This window comes from Pelophylax lessonae (genome assembly GCF_965119305.1).
Source record: "Pelophylax lessonae genome assembly, chromosome: 1".
Classification (NCBI taxonomy): Eukaryota; Metazoa; Chordata; class Amphibia; order Anura; family Ranidae; genus Pelophylax; species Pelophylax lessonae.
This window is the reverse complement of record NC_138768.1, coordinates 88,723,197-88,742,580: the sequence shown is the minus strand read 5'-3', so window position 1 is coordinate 88,742,580 and position 19,384 is coordinate 88,723,197. Positions and strand designations below refer to the sequence as shown.

At 43.9% G+C, this 19,384-nt stretch overlaps 1 long non-coding RNA gene across 1 annotated transcript in view; it reads right to left on the bottom strand.

Annotated features, from left to right (window-relative positions):
- The window catches only part of LOC309551203, a 105,896-nt gene extending 86,725 nt beyond the window's left edge, over window positions 1-19,171 (bottom strand). Inside the window, exon 1 of the long non-coding RNA XR_014225060.1 lies at window positions 19,100-19,171. This is a non-coding gene — a long non-coding RNA (uncharacterized lncRNA). The remainder of the gene's footprint in view (window positions 1-19,099) is intronic.
- Window positions 19,172-19,384: the final 213 nt, after the last annotated feature.

Sequence of the window (19,384 nt, the reverse complement as noted above, 5' to 3'; positions counted from 1 at the left end):
GGCAGCGGAGAAAACTATCCGGTCCCGGATCCTCAGAGACAGGAAGTCGAGTGAGGGCAAGATGGCCCTCACTCAACTCTATGGTCTTGGAGGACCGGAGCTACGTCAAAAGACGTTGCCTAGCAACCGGTTTAAAGGGCCGCTTTTTTTTTTTGCTTTTTTTTTTTCCCTCTTTCAACAATTTTTTTTTTTTTTTTTCTTTTTTAGTGTAGTTGTGAGGTGTGATGTCTTTTTGACCCCAGATCTCACAATAAAGAGGACCTGTCATGCCTATTTCTATTACAAGGGATGTTTACATTCCTTGTAATAGGAATAAAAATGATCAAAACATTTTTTTTTTTTAAACTGTGTAAAAATAAAAAAATAATAAATAAAATAAATAGGAAAAAAAAAAATAAAAAAAATTAAAGCGCCCTGTCCCCGTTAGCTCGCGCGCAGAAGCAAACGCATACGCAAGTCCCGCCCACATATGTAAACGGTGTTCAAACCATACATGTGAGGTATCGCCGCGATCGTTAGAGCGAGTGCAATAATTTAAGCCCTAGACCTCCTCTGTAACTCTAAGCTAGTAACCTGCAGAAATTTTTAAAATGTTGCCTATGGGGATTTTTAAGTACCAATGTTTGGCGCCATTCTGTGAGCATGCGCAATTTTGAAGCATGACATGTTTGGTATCTAATTACTCGGCGTAACATTATCTTTCATATTATGGAAAAAAATTGGGCTAAATTTACTGTTTTCTTATTTTTTAGTTCAAAAAAGTGAATTTTTTTCAAAAAAATCGCATTTGGAAGACTGCTGCGCAAATATGGTGTGATAAAAAATATTGCAACAATCTCCATTTTATTCTCTAGGGTCTCTGCTAAAAAAAAATATATAATGTTTGGGGGTTCAAAGTAGTTTTCTAGCAAAAAAAATTATTTTAGCTTGTAAACACCAAGTGTCAAAAATAGGCCCAGTCTTAAAGTGGATAAATGGACAACTTTGTGTAAAGCGCTACTTGGATGTGAGGCCTATGTATGTGGCCAGGCTGTGAAAAAGTGTTACACATGTGCTATCGCCATACTCAGGAGGAATAGCAGAATGTATTTTGGGGTGCAAGTTTTGCTATGTACATGCGATGTGTTAGAAATATTGCATAAATGGACAGCTTTGTGTAAAAAAAATGTGTTTTCATTTTCTTTCCACATTTTCCAAAAACTTGTGGAAAAAAATGACATATTCAAAAGACTCATTATGCCTCAAAAATTATACGTTGGGCTGTTTGCTTTCCAAAATGGGGTCATTTTATGGGGGTTTCCATTGTCCTGGTGCTCCAGGGCCTTCAAAAGTGCGATAGGTTGTCAGGAAATGATATGTGTAATTTGTGCTCCTAGAATGCCGGACGCTGCTTCTCGGATGTTAGGCCTCTGTATGTGGCCAGGCTGTGAAAAAGTCTCACACATGTGGTATCGCCATACTCAGGCAGAGTAGTAGAATGTGTTTTGGGGTGTAGTTGCAAGTATACATGTGCTGTGTGAGAGAAATAACCTGTTAATACGGCAATTTGTAAAAAAAAAAAAAATAAAAAAAAAAAAATCTTCATTTTGCAAAGCATTGTGGGAAAAAATTACAACTTCAAAAAACTCATCATGCCCCTTATTAAATACCTTGGAATGTCTACTTTCCAAAAAGGGGTCATTTGGGGGGTATTTGTACTTTCCTGACCTTTTAGTGTCTCAAGAAATGAGATAGGCCTTCAGTACATCAGGTGTGATCAAGTGTGATCAATTTTCAATGAATAGCACCATAACTTGTGGACTCTATAACTTTCACAAAGACCAAATAATATACACTTACTTGGGTTATTTTTACCAAAGATAAGTAGCAGTATAAATTTTGGCCAAAATTTGTGAAGAAAAATGACTAATTTGCAAAATTTTATGACAGAAACAAAGAAAAATGCGTTTTTTCACGATATTTTCAGTCTTTTTTTATTTATAGCACAAAAATAAAAAACCCAGTATTGATCAAATACCATCAAAAGAAAGCTCTATTTGTGTGAAAAAAAGGACACAATTTTTGTATGGGTACAGTGTTGCATGACTGAGTAATTCTCAGTCAAAGTGTGAGAGCGCTGAAAGCTGAAAATCAGTCTGGGCAGGAAGGGGGTGAAAGTGCACTGTAGGCAAGTGGTTAATAACAGAATCCAGGGAAACGGCCAGGCAGGCTCAGGCTAACAGGGATAAGACGGATGACATCGAGAACCGCCTGCGTAGAAATAATGTTCGTATCGTGGGGCTACCTGAGAAGGTGGAGGGCAGGGACCCCACGGACTTTGTTGAACACTGGCTATGCGAAATTTTCGGGCGTGAGTCCTTTTCTCCTTTATACGCGGTGGAACGTGCACACCGTGTTCCTACCAGGGCGCTGCCTGGTAATGCTCCCAGGCCCATGCTCGCCAAGATTTTACATTACCGGGACAGGGAGAAGGTGCTACGTCTTGCCCGTGAAAAGGGAGATATCAGATACAATGGAGCCAGGGTGTCCTTTTACCCGGACTTTTCAGCGGATGTACAAAAACAACGGGCTAAATTTCTTGACGTGAAGAAACGTCTCCGTCGAATTGGCCTGGTGTATGCTATGCTGTACCCTGCCCGTCTGAGAGTTACAGCGGAAGGCAGGGCGCATTTCTTTGACACAGCTGCGGATGCGGCGAGCTGGTTGGATGTTCACGAGCCGGCTCTCGGTCGCAGGAGGAGGGATGAGCCTGGAGAGTGATAGGGATTTTTTCAGTGACCTCATCTATCGGAAGTGGGGCTATTCCACATTTTGCGCGTGCTCTTGCACGCTGTCTGTTTTTGACCCGGCCGGGGACGTTCACCGTGAAAGATTCGGAATCTACAGCTCCGACTATGGCAAGTGTTGACGAGCGAAGATGTGTTTTTATACGGCTCTGCTTTGGGGCCTGCTTCTATGTTTGCACCATTGTGCATGTTGGCCGGCTGGCTCCCTTCTGGACGGTAGGGCTGCGGTCGAACCCGTCTGGAGTGAGCCGCCAGTTTTCCGACAGTTCTTTGTCAGGGTGCCGTTGTGCCTTGACCTACTGAGTTTCAGTTTCACTGACTTTTGTTTTTTCGTTTTTGGGAAGATTCACACTACCTGTCTCACTGGACAATGTCAAGCTGTCACATCTCCACACCAGAACTCCTCAGAGGACCTTCTCTGTCTTTGCCTTGGTTGCCTTGGAGGGGGCCCCCGGTCTTCTCTCAGCCATTTTTGTATTTTTTTCACATGGAGGGGGTACCGGTAGTCTCTTGGAATGTTCGAGGCCTGGGCTGCCCACTCAAGCGGGCTATGGTGGCCCACCAGCTACGAAAGTACCACCCGGCTATTATTGCTCTGCAGGAGACTCACCTGGTGGGGGACTCTGTTGGGTGCCTTCGGTATGCATGGGTGGGATGGGGCTATCACTCCACCCACTCCTCATATTCCAGGGGGGTCAGTGTGCTGATTCACAAGTCACTGGCCTTTCGGGAACTGGGGGTCAAGGTGGACTCTGAGGGGAGGTATGTGTTCATACATTGCGTGCTTTTTCAGGTTATGTGTGTTATAGCGATAGTGTACATTCCGCCCCCATTCTCCTCTGGGGTGCTCAGGGAATTCCTTCAATTTACTATGGACAAGGTTGGACTGCCATTGTTTGTTATGGGGGACTTTAATGGGGTGCTGGACCCTGCCAGGGACAGACACCCTCCACCGCCCTCTGGGGGAGCAGCCAGAAGTACAGCTCTCTCCCGCTTTTTGACGGAGATGGATTGGTCTGAGGTGTGGCGCCTTAGAAACCCTGACACGGTGCAGTTCTCATGCTTCTCCAAAACACACTCTGCATTGTCACGTATAGACTTATGTGTGGGTACCAGGGAGGCTGTGGCCATGGTGGAGGACATTGAGTATGCCCGTAGGGGGATCTCGGACCACTCCCCGCTGGTGGTCAAATTGCAGGTTCGCCCTCGGGTGGACTTGCGTAGAGCTCCCTGGCGTTTGAATGCCTTCTGGCTGAAACTATTTCCGCCGGATAATGACATTCCAGCAGCCATAGCAAACTTTTTTGAGGAGCATGACCACTTCGGGGATGTGCTCCTGAGGTGGGAGGCTTTTAAGAGCTTTCTCCGCGGGGCCCTCATTGCTAACGTTAAGAAAATCCAGACCGAGTCTAAATGCTTTGAGGAACAACTGTCCCAGTGCGCACAGCGGCTGGAGCAGGAATACTTGAACAACCCCACTGATGCTACGAGGGCGGCATGGCTCTCGGCCCAGTCGGTGTGGGTTGGGGAGGTTCGCTCCAAGGCGGACAAAAAGCGTTTTTTTGCCAAAACAGCCTTTTATGAAGAAGGGGAACGCACGGGCCGTATGCTGTCAAGAATGGTGGGGACACGCCCCTCGGTTCCTCCCATAGGGGCTCTCCGGTTGCCAGATGGTGCTTTGGTTAACAAGCAGGATGAAATTATGGCTGAGCTGGTGAGGTTTTATAGGGACCTTTACTCCTCGCGGGCTCGCGGGCTTCAGCTTGAGGCCCCGATTACGGAACAGGAGTTGTTGGAAGCGGTGGCCCTCTCTCCGGGATCTAAGGCTCCTGGAGATGATGGCCTTCCTGCTGAAATTTACCAAAATTATTCTGGGTTGTTATTGCCAAGATTATTGGAGGTGTTCCAGAGGGCAAGGGAGGTGGGGACCCTTCCGGAGTCTATGACCAGGGCTAGCATCATATTATTACTTAAACCAGATAAGTCTCCTACGGACCCGGGATCTTACAGACCCATCTCTCTGCTCCAGGCGGATGTCAAGTTACTGGCTAAAGTTTTGGCACGTAGAGTTAACAAAGTCATAACACACATCATTCATGAAGACCAGGCGGGCTTTATGCCCAATAGATCTACGGCCCTTAACTTGCGTCGCCTGTTTGTAGCAATTCAGACGCCGGCGGATAACGCGGGGGAGAGGGCACTGCTGTCCTTGGATGCCAATAAGGCATTTGACAGCGTGGAGTGGGGTTATCTCTGGGCGACCATGGAATCCTTTGGTTTTGGCCCTATATTCCTATCATGGGTGAAGTTACTGTATTCTCAACCAACTGCTACCATTAGGGAGGGAGGCAGGGTCTCCGCAAGCTTTTCACTGGGAAGGGGGACGAGACAGGGGTGCCCGCTATCACCCCTATTATTTGCCATAGCGATAGAGCCCCTTGCGGCGCGTATCAGAGCTCAGCAATCCATCACGGGGTTCCGGTATGGACCATATGAGGATAAAGTCCTGCTCTACGCGGATGATATGCTCCTGGCGCTGGGTGACACCGATGCTTCCCTGCGATCGGTCATGGCAGTTATTACGGAGTTCGGTCGGTTTTCCGGACTCACTATAAACTGGTCCAAATCGTCCCTCTTGCAACTGGATAGGACCGATGTCCCCTCCCTGGGTCCACATTGCCCGGTCCCCTTGGTCCAGCAGTTTAAATACCTGGGGGTCATGGTCTCGGCGGACCCGACCCAGTATAGCTTACTCAATATTAGCCCCCTTCTCACCAGGTTTCGGGACAAAATCAGGACTTGGAACAAACTCTGGCTATCACTAGCCGGTAGGGTAAACCTTATAAAGATGGTATTGATGCCGCAATTGTTATATTTCCTCCATAATTCTCCTATCGTCATTCCACTGAAAACTTTTCGCATAGTTAACACTCTTTTCCGGACCCTTATGTGGAAAGGTAAAGCAGCTAGAGTACGTATGGAGCAGCTACAGAAGCCTCGTGATGGGGGGGGCCTTGCCCTTCCTAACCCGTGGTTGTACTATTTGGCATCACAGCTGCAACATCTGGTGGGGGCGGTATCCGGGTCGCGTACTGGCGCGGCACTGACAGTTATGCAGTGGTTTGTTGGCGCGCACGGGGTGCCGGAGGGACTTGAGGCCCAACTTTTTTCTAAACCTAATAAGCGCTTCCCGACATATAGATTACTACAAAAAATATGGGACAAAACTAAACAAATTCAGCGAGCATTGGGCTATACTAACTTCAGCCCGCTTTGGGACAATAAGACTTATCCGGAATTACGTAAGGTGGACCAGGCTGACAGGTGGCGAGTGTATGGGGTGACACACCTTACACATGTGGTGCGGGAGGGGTCCTTGCTGACCTTTGAACAGCTTCAGGAGCGCTTCTCGCTCCCGGACACTATGAGGTTTTATTATTTCCAATTACGGCACGCATGGCGGGCACAGGCAGCTATGGGACAGCTTTTCCTGTCCCCAACCCCTGTTTTCTTCCTTATGCAACAATTTACGGACACCAAGGGATTCATATCAGGCTGCTATGCCTCTCTTCTGGGATCTTTCCTGGAAAGGTATCCGAGCCAGGCTTGTGACCGCTGGAGCATGGATGTGGGAGAGATCCCGGGGGAACAGTGGGAGGAGGCCTTGGAGGCAGTTCGTAGCTGCTCTCTCAATGCCTCACACCAGGTGTCGCAGCTTTACATCCTGCTAAGAGTGCATCACACTCCCCTGAAACTTTATGCCATGGGTCTTCGTGGCGATGACCTCTGTGGACGATGCCGCAGAGAGGTGGGGGACTTGGTTCACTTGATGTGGAGATGTCCAAAGCTGCACAGATACTGGTCCACGGTGCTATCTGCCATTAATGGAACTCTGGGGGTGGATATCCCTAGGGATCCCAGACAGTGCATTTTGGGGATACTGGAAGCGGTAGTGGAAGATAAGTTTCTGCGAGAGGCAGCTATTCGGGCACTTTTTCAGGCCCGTTTACTGATCCTGAGACACTGGATAGCGCAGGAGCCACCTACATATAGGATGTGGCTGGAACAGATGGCTTCTACTTTACGTATGGAGAAGATTATCTACCAGCATAGGGGGGTGCCTCAGAAATTTTCTAAGGTATGGGGTGTGTGGCTGAACAGCCCGGGCATGGCCCCTGATGATCTTATTCTGGAACGTTTGTTAATGTAATATTTTAAAATGTTTTGTGTTTATCGCACTGTACTTAACCGTGATAACCTTGGGGGGAATATGGCATGGTGTGGATTGTGTATTGTTTATGGTTTGAAGCTGCCATCCGACAGTTTTTCTTTCTGATTGTCATGGTGTGAATTTTTCTCAATAAAGCTTTTCTTGATTTAAAAAAAAATTTGATAGGACATGGTGCACTGCTTGACAGCTATTTTCTTATAAAATATTAATACATGTACATGGTTATCTCCTAAAAGTTGGGATATTAATGTTTGACTCAGCATAGGAAACAATTACCTTTTTGGGAATGTCTGCCAGCATCTGGGCCCATGTCCTCTGCTTCTTCATCCAATGTGGATGGAGCTGACACAGTCGCTGCACCTCTCCTCCTCTTTTCCCATTCTTTTTGTTTTAATTTGCGTTTTTCTCCTATTTAAAGGTTACAAAAATAATATGGGAATAATATGAATGTTTGCATAGAAAATTTGTTGCAATAAAGAAAATTCGTTGCAATCAAATGCATATATAGTTTACTGTGGATCCTGTCTTTTAATGTAATATACAAAAAAATCATCAATAGATCGATCTAATCAAGACATGACCAAGAAAATAAATAATTTTAAAGTTTTCATATACATTGTAATCTATACATTTTAATACAACATACACCAAATCGACCCAAAACATATTGCTTGATAAAATAAATAAACTTACTTTTTTTAAGAATATGATGTATGTGACCAAGCTGATCTTGCTCCCGATGCTTCAAATCAGACCATCTTTTGCGGATTTGGTCTTTTGATCGCTCAACACCATACTTTTTTTGTAAACACGCAACCACCTTGTCCAGAATCCGGTCTTTTCTTGAGTTGGGCCTTTCATAATTATCCAACCTACCATCATAGTCCTGTTTCTGAAGTATGGCAACCATCTCCACCATTTCCCCCTTGCTCATAGGTGTTGCTTTCGTTTTTTTGGTGGCCCAACCACTTCGGCCTTCACTTGTGGAACTATGAGATTGTGACATGTTCGCTTCGCAAAGAATCTTCCGCTGACTCATGCGTGTGTGTGTGTGTCGCATGCAGCCTAATTTTCGGCACGTACACGCCCCTGCGTCAGCCCCCCACTGGAGGCGGAGTTGATGCATGCGCTGTCTTTAAAGGACGCCAGATCTTTCGGTCGACGATTCGCTATCGGACAAATTGTTTGGAGGAGCACGATCGATCTGCGAATCACAATTCTTCACCACAAACAAAGGTACGACTTTTGATTCAAAAGCGGGTGTTTTTGGCCCTATACAGCTTATATTGGGAATATCTTTATTATGTGACAAAATACATGCTCTTTTACTATGTTTTGTGTTGTGTTGTGTCTTGCAGGCATATACTGTACTTCATAATGGTGGACAAATTCACCACACCTGAGTTTTTACAACTCTTCATAGATGAATACAGGAAACTGCCCTGTTTGTGGCAAGTGAAAACCAAAGATTACTCAAATAGGCAGCTCAAACAAGAGGCCTATTTAAAATTAGTGGAGTTTTACAAAACTGCAAATCCCAAGGCTACCATCGACTAAGTTAAAAGCAAAATAAGCAGCATTCGTACTGCTTACAAAAGGGAGCTGAATAAAATTCAATCTACAGAGAGGTCTGGAGCTGCTGCTGCTGCGGAGGTCTATGTACCACGTCTGTGGTATTTTTCGAAAGCCTCAGGTTCCTGATGGACCAGGAGGAATCCAGGCCATCCCTGTCCACGCTCCCTTCCACGTCAGCAGAGCCCTCATTTGATGCCAGCCAGGAGGAAGATATCCTGGAGGCCAATTTGACACAGGTATGGCATTTCACAATATATTGTCTGCAATAAATATAATGATGGAACAAAATAATTAGCAAGACCATAATTGACCCTTTATGTAAACAGGGGCGTAGCAAGGGGTCGGCGAGACCGGCGCCCGCCAGGGGCGCAGGCCGGGGGGGGGGGGCGCAAAAAACAGTGTTTAGTGATTTTTTAGACCTCCGCTCAGCCTGCGCTCCCCAGAACCCCCAGGCAGTCAGTGGCAATATGCCCTCCTGATCCCAACATCCCCTCATGGCCCCATGATTTTCGTTATACCCAATTATAATTGCCCCTAATTTTGACCCTGTTATTTGTGTTAGCCCTTTTTATTTATTTATAATTTATATGAGGAGGAAATGTCCTTTTTTATTTTAATATTTAAAATACGGAGAGTATTTATATATTTATGTTGGATTTTCTTCTTTTCTAAAATAAATATGATGTTAAAAAAACTACTTGCCTATCTTTATTTTTTAAAATGTAGAATATTGGGAGTAAGTAGCAATATATGTTTTATACATTAATTCTAAAATGAATAAAGGGACATATCAATAGTTAGATCTTTGCAGTCAAAATACAAAGAGAATGGTGAAGAGTTTAAACTATTTAATTTTTAAATTTGATCCACCATATAGAATAGCCAAATCATTATCATCATCGTAACAGAACACATGCCTTTTTAATTGTAAAGTATAGAATTATGAGCAGCATCTTCCTTCTTCTCACATTTACCAAGATGAGCATGTGCTCCGCATTTCAAACATTTTTTGGACTGCCGCGAGACGAAAGTTCTTTCTTGATAAAATGGCTAGTTTTCTTGAGAATATTCTTCCGGGTCGTTATTTGGTTCCGATCATGTGTGTTCCGATTAGTAGATTTTTGTCTGCCGAAATCTGTACTGACTGACGAACAATCGGCCGTTCTGTTGACGGCCAACAAAAATTTTATAGCATGCACACTAGATTTTGTTCGGCCGAAAAGTCACAGTCGGTTGTCGGAAGCATCATACTAACAAGCCGACAATCGGCCGTTCGGACGTTGGACCGAAAATTTACGGCCAACAATCGGTGCGTGTGTACGGGCCTTAAGACTGGGATGCCATTAAAGTTCATGTGTTTGTAAAGGCAGGTGTCCCAATACTTTTAGTAATATAGTGTATATTAGGATCCAGTAAATCGTGAAAGGATCACACATTCACATTTTTTGTTTTTCAGGTGCCTTGTTGAAAAGAAGACAATTCCCTAATGGCTTGTTTAAAATTGCTTTTGTCCTCTGAAGAGTGATCCAGGATATATCACTTTTTAAAGGGCTTTTGACAGATGGTAAGGCGGTGTTGTGTCGCTTTCTCATGGCCTGTTTTAACCCCCTAAAAGCCTGCACCACCCTGTGGCCCTGTTCTCTTGAATGGGTTGCATTTGGCAGGTGGTATTGCCTTCCGAACATGACAAGATAATTATTACCACATCATGGCATGTATATACCTCTGTACAGCGGCCTTTGCAGCTCGATGGGGGGGGGGGGGGGGAGACGCCTAAAAACGCTGCTCAACCACTGGTTTTTACTGTTCCACAATCACAACTGTAAACTGGGCCTCATATCTTCAGTGTTTTCTCTGACCTAAACATGTGTGGAATGTGCATAACCCTATACCTTTACTAGAATTAAAAAATTAGGCTACATTCTGATTATCAAAGAGAAAGTGTCATTGTGTCCAGAGCACACTTCTCTGTACTTGTATGTATTTTAACTACTTCCGGTCCGCGCTATAGCCGAAGTACGGCTGCAGCGCGGACTCTAATTTTCGGGAGGCCGTCTTTAAACGGCCTCCCAGTAACACGCTCCCCGCGCGCTCCCGTGAGCGCGCATCGGGGAAAAGCTGTGTTGGCCGTGTCCCTTGGACACAGCTAATCACAGATCGTGGTAAATGGCCAATCACAGCAGCCAATTTACCACGTGATCGGCCCATGCAATGAGAGATGATCTCATATGTAAACATATGAGATCATCTCTCATCGCCAGCGCTCCTTCCTCACACAGAGACTGCAGTGTGAGGAAGGAGCAGAGCCGATCAGCCGTCGGGGACACAGAGGAATGTAATCAGGGCACTGATCACCAGTGCCCTGATTACACAAGGTAAAAAACATACACAAAGTGCCCACCATCAGTGCCCACAGTGCCCCCCATCAGTGCCCACAATCAGTGCCCATAGTGCTGCCAGTCAGTGCCCATCAGTGCCTGCTCATCTAGGCACTGATGAGCACTGACTGGCAGCACTATGGGCACTGAGTGTGGGCACTGATGGTGCTGCCCATCAGTGCCGCCCATCAGTGCTCATCAGTGCCACCCGTCAGTGTCCATCAGTGCCTTCTGCCAGTGCCCAGTGCCGCCTATCAGTGCCCATCAGTGCAGCCCGTCAGTGCCGCCTCTCAGTGCCCAGCAGTGCCACCTCTCAGTGCCACCTCTCAGTGCCCAGCAGTGCCACCTCTCAGTGCCCAGCAGTGCCGCCTATCAGTGCTCATCAGTGCCGCCTATCAGTGCTCATCAGTGCCGCCTATCAGTGCCGCCTATCAGTGCTCATCAGTGCGGCATATTAGTACCTCCTCATCAGTGCCCATAAGTGCCACCTCATCAGTGCCCATAAGTGCCACCTCATCAGTGCCCATCAGTGCAGCCTATCAGTGCCCATCAGTGCCGCCTCATCAGCGCACATCAGTGAAGGAGAAAAATGTATTTATTTTCAAAATTTACTCGCAGAAAATAAAAAAAACGTTTTTTTTTTTCTAAATTTTCTGTCTTTTTTCTTTTTTTTTTGTAAAAAATAAAAAACCCAGAGATGATTAAATACCACCAAAAGAAAGCTCTATTTGTGTGAAAAAAAAAAGGATAAAAATGTCATATGGGTACAGTGTAGCATGACCGCGCAATTGTCATTCAAAGTGTGAGAGCACTGAAAGCTAAAAATTGGTCTGGATGGGAAGGGGGTTTAAGTGCACAGTAGGCAAGTGGTTAAAGCATATGTAAACCCAAAAACAAGAGTGTAATAAATAGCAGCTTACTATTCCTCAAAGGTAGTGGCTGCATTAGTTTTCTTGTTCAGGCTTTCCTCTCTTTTTTTTCACCTGGTGATCCTGCCAGTAAACCACTTCCTGTCCTAGGGTGACAACGTTTACTCACTGTACTGTATCCATGGAGGAGCAGAGATCCCACCCTTGGCTGCTCTACCGATCTCCATTACATGAAAAGTGTGGGAATTTGTCACTGACAGAAGATAGCTGAGAAGGCTGATAACCAGGGGCAGTCTGGCAACTTTCGGCCCAGGGGGCAAGTACAAACCAGAGGCCCCATGGTGCAGCGACTCGTTCCCCCTCCCACCCTCCCTCTTCCCAGCCTCCTCCTGATACCCATTCCAAGCTGAAGCCCTGCTCCAGATACTCTCTACTTACCGGCTGAATCCGGGTTCCCAACCTGGCCAGCAGGGGGTGGTTGGAAGGAGCTGGGACAGCTTGGTTGGGGCTGGCCGAGGGAGAAGAGTCTCCAGTGGGGCACAGAACCGGCCTCTGCTCAGAAACAGTTTACACCATCAATGCTGGGGGGAGGCCTGTGCTCGGTCCTTGTCTTTATCCCGCACTCAGTAGGTCAGCAGTGGGGACTTTTTACTTCTCTTCACCAGGAATCCTTTAGGCATGTCTGTGGCAGAAGCGGTGCAGCCTTTTTACAGGGCACCAGAGTGGCCCAGGGGGCAATTGCCCCCCTGCCCCCTGGCCCAGTCCTCCCCTGCTGATAACATTGTTTGAGATTTCAGTTCAGCAAACAAGAAGTGACAAGGACACTAGGTTTCTGGCAAATCAACAGGTATTTTTGTACTTGTAGGAAATATTCTTAGCCTGAAAAAAAAAGGAAACTAATGCAGCTGCTATATCTAAGGACTGGTTAGCTGCAATATATTGACTTTTTGTTCTTGGGTTTAGATATACCCTAATGACTTTATATTGGCCACACACATGGCAATTTTCAGGCAGTTTCAGACACTTTCAGCCATATTCAGCCAGCTTGCAATCTCAGATACAACCCTATAGATTAATGACACCCACCACCAACAATTTCTGTTGAAACTGTGGAAGGGTCTAAACTGTTGGTGGTAGATTATAATAAAATGATATTAAAAAGTGGTTCCGCGCTCCAAAAAAAAAAAGTACTAATATCCCTTTAAATCTGTTTGCATAGCAATTTTCTGAATCACCATATCATATCAAACCATATATACCATAAAGAAAACAAACAATGTACCAGTCCATAAAATGTCCTTTGCTATGAATTTGCTTGCAATATGCTTAATCTTTCATAAAAAACAGGCTTGTGTTCACATATCCAAGCGACTGCTTCCTTAACCTCCCTAGCGGTATGATTATTTCAGATTTTGGGTGCTGAAAGTGGTACAATTATTTTGAATGCAATTTTTAAGAATGAGCAGCCCAAACCAACTATTATGGTTTTTTTTTTTACTGTTCGTTCTTCTTTATAACATCTCGGGTATGATAAATTTTGTAACACATAAAATTTGTAATCATAAATTACAATATAATAAATAACTATAAATAAGTATACCACTTAAGCCCCAGAAGATTTTACCCCCTTCCTGACCAGGGTTTTTTTTGCGATTTTTTTACTGTGTGACTTTAACGGACAATTGAGCGGTTGTGCGACGCTGTACCTAAACGAATTTGATGTCCTTTTTTCCCCACAAATAGAGCTTTCTTTTGGTGGTATTTGATCACCTGTGCGATTTTTACTTTTTGCGATATAAACAAAAAAAGAGCGTAAATTTTGCAAAAATAACAATATTTTTCACATTTTTTTATATGAAATTCCCCCAAAAAAAATGTAAAAATCAAAATGTTTTAACAATTTTGGCCAATTTGTTTTCTGCTACATATGTTTGGTAAAAAAAATCGCAAAAAGCGTATTTTGATTGGTTTGCGCAAAAGTTATTGCGTTTACTAACTAAGGGAAATATTTCTGTTATTTTTGGTGTTTTTTTTTAACGCGTAATGGCGACGATCTGCGATTTTTTTGCGGTACTGCGACATTGCGGCGGACAGATCGGACCCTTGACTGACATTTTTGACACTTTTGGGGTTACCAGTGACATTACTGCAGTAATCAGTGCTATACATATGCACTGTTACTGCAAAATGACACTGGCAGGGAAGGGGTTAACTTTATTGGGGAAGGAGGGGTTAAGTGTGTCCCTAGGGGTGTGCTTTTTACTGTTATTGGACATCGCTACTAGTGTAGGAACAGTGATCAACGGTCCCTCATAGTAGAACCGTATGATCACCATTCCTACACAGGGGAGAATGACAGGCGGCTTGTTTACATTAGCCGCCTGCCTTTCTTCCTTCACGGAGGACGATCGCGAGTGACCGGCGGACAATGACTTCCTCTCCCAATGACGCTCGCCCGCTATTGGCTCACAAGGAAGTGACAGGCTAGTGACGTATATATATATATATATATATATACGTCACTTTGCCTGGCCAGGGCGGACCGCCGCCGTATATAGTCATGCGGCGGTCGGCAACCGGTTAAAGTATATATATGTATATGTATATATACATATATGTATATATATATATATATATATATGTGTGTATATATACTGTATATATATATAGTAGAGTAAAACTGCAGGCAAGGGCACTGGGGGGCAAACTAAGGTCAATTTATTGTATTTAGTAATGTAATCCAATAGGATTACAATATATCAGTGTGTTTTACTTTTTGGATTTGCTGCCGGTTCCACCCCCCTGCAACGCGACGCTCGCAGGGAACGGAAGCCGGGGCTCACAGCATTAGGCGGAAGATCCGGCCGCCGTACACTGGTACCCCGAGTGTGGCTCGGGGTTACCGCTAATGGCACTGAAATTCCACCCCGAGCCACACTCGGGAATACCGCCAGGGAGCTAAATTAGTGTTCATCCCCACTATGTGCTCCAATCATCCACATACATTAGTGATAATCCCCTTATCCGAGGTGCCCTCACCTGGGGGATAAGACCAACCAAAGGTCTATATGCGCTTTCGTCCCTTTCTGGGGATCTATTTTATGTTGTTTCACTCCTTTGGTGGCAATCTTGAGTTTAGAATCCTCCGTCTCTTACACTTCTCTCATTACGCCCAAATCATAAGGAGAGAAAGCTGGAAATAGTGTTTTATCTTTTAAAAACAACCGATTTATTAAACACTAAGTATAAAAACACTCACATTTTCCTGGTGCTTAGAGTGCACCAAACTGTAAAAAGCTATCAGTCCTCACAGTGCGGGTATAAGACAATCACACAGTATTTCAACGGTATTCTAACAATGCGCGCCGCAGCGTGATGACAGATTGGCCCCTGCCCTACGCGTTACACCACAGGGTCATGTTTCTTCCTTAGAGTGATCCCCCTGTAGTCTTATAGAACTCAATAGCACAACATAGCAGCATGCAAGTACACCCATTTTTAATTGTTGGTGGCAGATTGACTTTTAATCTGTCTTGTCGCCCGTTCCTTCAGCTTTCAGTTTTTTCAGGAAATTAAGCCCGGTATACACCGTTTGTTAGGTTTTTTTTTCCGTTCAACTTGCTGGGTTGAACAAAAAAAAAACAAACAGCTCAGGCCAGAGCTGCTGTACTAACAATCCAATGTTAGTACAGTTATCTCCCCTGCTGAGCTATTGTGTTTTGACAGGGGGCGGCCCCCCAATCCCCCTCCCCCGCCAGGACACTCCGGTCAGTGCTTTCAGCCATTGACTGAGAGCGCTGATCTGGAGTTGGTCGGCCGCTGGTTTTCCAGCATGCACTTCTAATAAAAGCAGGCATACACGCGGGCCGAATGTCAGCTGGTTTTTATTGAAACGGCCAATGTCGTCCAACGTTTGGTCCATGTGTACTAGGCTTAAATGAGAAGTAGGACTTTAATTTATTTTTTTTAGATTCATACTTACCTAGGTGGATGCAGCATCGCTCTGCAGGCTGTGACACTGAGAGCCGAGCCATTACAGTTCCCTGAGCAGAGAGCTGTCAGCTGCTCTCTGCTCTGCTCCCAACTCACTCACTGGAGCATTGGACTGTGGAGAGGGCGGGAGCCGCTGGCTCAGGCGGGAGCAGCGAACCACCGTGCCGAGCTTTGTACATGCGTGTGATTTTAATATGTTTGTGAGTATACCCCTGTTTACCTCAATAAATGATTGTTAAAATGATCTTCATTATGATTAGCTTTTTCTTTTATGAGGAAACTCGGGATTAATAACCACTTCTAAGGATCTTACCGGCAACAATCCTCCCAACAGCACCAGAGAAGTTATGCATAGATTGAGATCAGCATTTCATGCCTGCTTTTAACCACAGTGTGGTAAGTAGATAACCAGGGGGGGTGACCCCACATCAAGCACTTAGTAAGCACTGAAGCACTTTTTTCCTTTGAAGGATTTGATTATGGACATTTTATATTTTAATACTTATATTATATGAATTCATTCACTTTTTATATATTTTTTTATGAATTTTGAAGTTAATATTTATATTTATATTTATATGCATATTTTTTCATAAAGAGCATTTGCACAGTATATTTTCAAGCAGCGCTGCAACCACCAGTAGTCATTTCCAAAGAGCACTAGCACTTTTTCTTGCAGCAAGCAGCTTGCACAGGTTGCATCTATTTAAATTGTTTATGTGTTTGCACACAAATTAGAGCACTTTAATCACCTAGATTTCAACTACCACAAGCGCAAGGTTACACAGTTTCAGGCTCTCAGCGGCTCACTGAGAGGCTGAGCCGGGTGCTAGTCCAGGGATGTAGACTGAACCCGACTCCATGATCGTGATCTGCAATGTCAGCAGACAGCGGACTTCAGCCCGCTGTCTGCTAAATTTGGGTGACAGGAGTGCAGAACAATCTGCACTTCTGTGATCCACAGGAGAAGTACAGCCAAACAAGCTTTGGCTGTACTTCTCATTTAAGGGTGCCTTCAGAATTTTCACAGTTTCTGAGTCAGTGGAAGGAATCACAGCACGGAGTGGAGGGCACACCCACAAGTGTTGAATGTAAAGATTCTTCAGGCAGCAGTTTTCCTTGCAATCTGTGACTTTGCCTACCATCCCTCCAATTGACATTAATAAGGATTACAGTAGGTGCAGAAAAGCCACTCCATTTGCAATGTCTGTACTGGTCTGACCCCATCAGACATAAACTGATGACAGGTACATCCCTCGTGAAGTCTCCATCAGAAGAAATATCTCCCTGGTTTACGGCCTGAGCATAATGGGTTGTAGCTGCCCCCCCTGGAAATCCACCAGGTCTTAGCCATCTGTGTAGGATGCATGGTTTATAATCTAGCTCTGGGTAGTGGGACCAGGTAATGTGCAAGTAGTTTCATGAATAAAGAAGCGCTAATTGTAAAGGAATTGTATTACCAAGTATTTTAAACTCATGTTGATGTGTGTAGTAGCTATGATCGAACTTTTGAAAAGTTTGGTTCGGCCAGAACACCTGAACTTCCCGAAAATTCGGTTCGGATTCCAGAACCCCATTGAAATCAATGGGACCCGAACTTCTGGAATAAAAAAACACCATTTTGAAGCCCTAAAACCCAATAAATGCCCCTAAAAAGTGCCTAGGGTTCTGGGTCATGCCCCAGGGACTATGAATCAGGCAAAAAAATTGTCGTTTTTGATAGAGAGCCAATTATTGAAAAAAATTATTATTAAAAATAAAAAAAAGAGAGATTTCTTTGGATTTAGTGTCTGAGGGGTCTAAAAAGTGTACCTGTGAAGTTTCAGCTATGTAGCATGTCCAGAACTAGAAAAAAAAAACAGATTATTTTTCTTAGAATTTCAGTAGCGCAGGGATGGTGTTACCCTCCTTTCACACATGGGTGTTTTTGTTTCAGGCGTTCTTCAGGCATTTGGAGGCAGGCATGACATCTGAACTTCTGTATAGGGGTCTATATATATATATGTGTGTGTGTATGTATATATATATATATGTGTGTATGTATATATATATATATGTATATATATATACATATACTGTACATAAAAAGTACAGAAAAAATGCAGGAAAGGGCACTGGGGGGCATACTAATGTGAATTTATTTTATTTTGCAATGTATCAGTGTGTTTGGTGTGTTTTACTTTTTTATATATATGTGTGTGTGTGTGTGTGTGTGTATACATATACGTATAAACGATATTATTGAATCTAACTATAGTGGTATATAGTACCCTAACTACACTGCATATCCCTTTCCTTACACTAAAAGAACAGCTCCATACAGCAGGAGTAACACTAATGCTTCCACTCTCTTCCACAGCCCCTGTCTTACAGTGCTAGAGGTTTGGCGGGGCTATGTTATATACTGAGGGGCGTATTCACTACTGATTGGCCTCTGGACCCCGTAGTCACTCCAATCACATTCCTAGCAGACTCCTGCCCCCTCAATTGGCTTTTACTGACGTTTCTGGTCCAATCATGGGCTTTTAAAGCCCAGTTCCTGTCACATTGCATTTTGGGTGGTTCTGGTGGCTGAATTCCGAACTTTTACTGCAAAAATTCGGAATTCGGCCGAATTTCGAACAGCCAATGGTCGACCTGAACCTTTCAATCATCCCTAGTGTGTAGCACATATATATTGTGCATGTTATTATGGGGTAAACCAATTTATCCCCAAAAGGCTCTGAACGCATATCTGCACATCAATAAACACCTAATGATTATCCTAACTCACTGCCACACACACATGTAGACTTGAGCTTTTCCCTGCAACAAAAAATAAAGATCACATGCAATTTTTGATGTTGAAGCATGAAGTTGAGCAATGCATTGCCCACTATAAGTGTAAATATACCCTCCCCACAGTTACTATTTCTTGATTAGACCTAACTTCATTGTCTTTGGTTGTCAGAAAAAATATTTAATGTAAGACAGAATGGAATAAAATAGGGAAAATTTAGAAAACTCTCAAATGTAACTGAAAACGACTAGCATGTCTTGCTTACTTATTGTTTAGCTGTTAGTAACTAATTTTCCATTGGATCGGCAATTACCTACTTCTAATAAAAAAAAAAAAAAAATATATATATATATATATATATATATATATATATATATATATATATATATATTTATATGTTCTGCATCTGGAATAAGGGAACATCAATGTGTATAAATACCAATCTTCATCTATCAACTCTAAATAACTAACAAAAGCATAAACCTTACCTTTTGGAAAACTCCACTTTCTCCAGCGAAATGGGGGTCAATACTTTGCCGTCACTGTTCTAAGTAGAGTGTGTCAATATACCACCTGGTCAATGCACTGAATTCTCTGTTAATAATTACACTTCTGTTTTATTAAGTTTGTTTTAAAACAATACACCCATGGCCAGTGTCTATGTTTAACGTATACCTGCAACAAACAATTTCGGGAAGTTCCCTCAACAGGATGAACTGTACGTAACATGGATGCAGTCAGTGTACAACGTTTTTAGTACTATTGTGCATGGG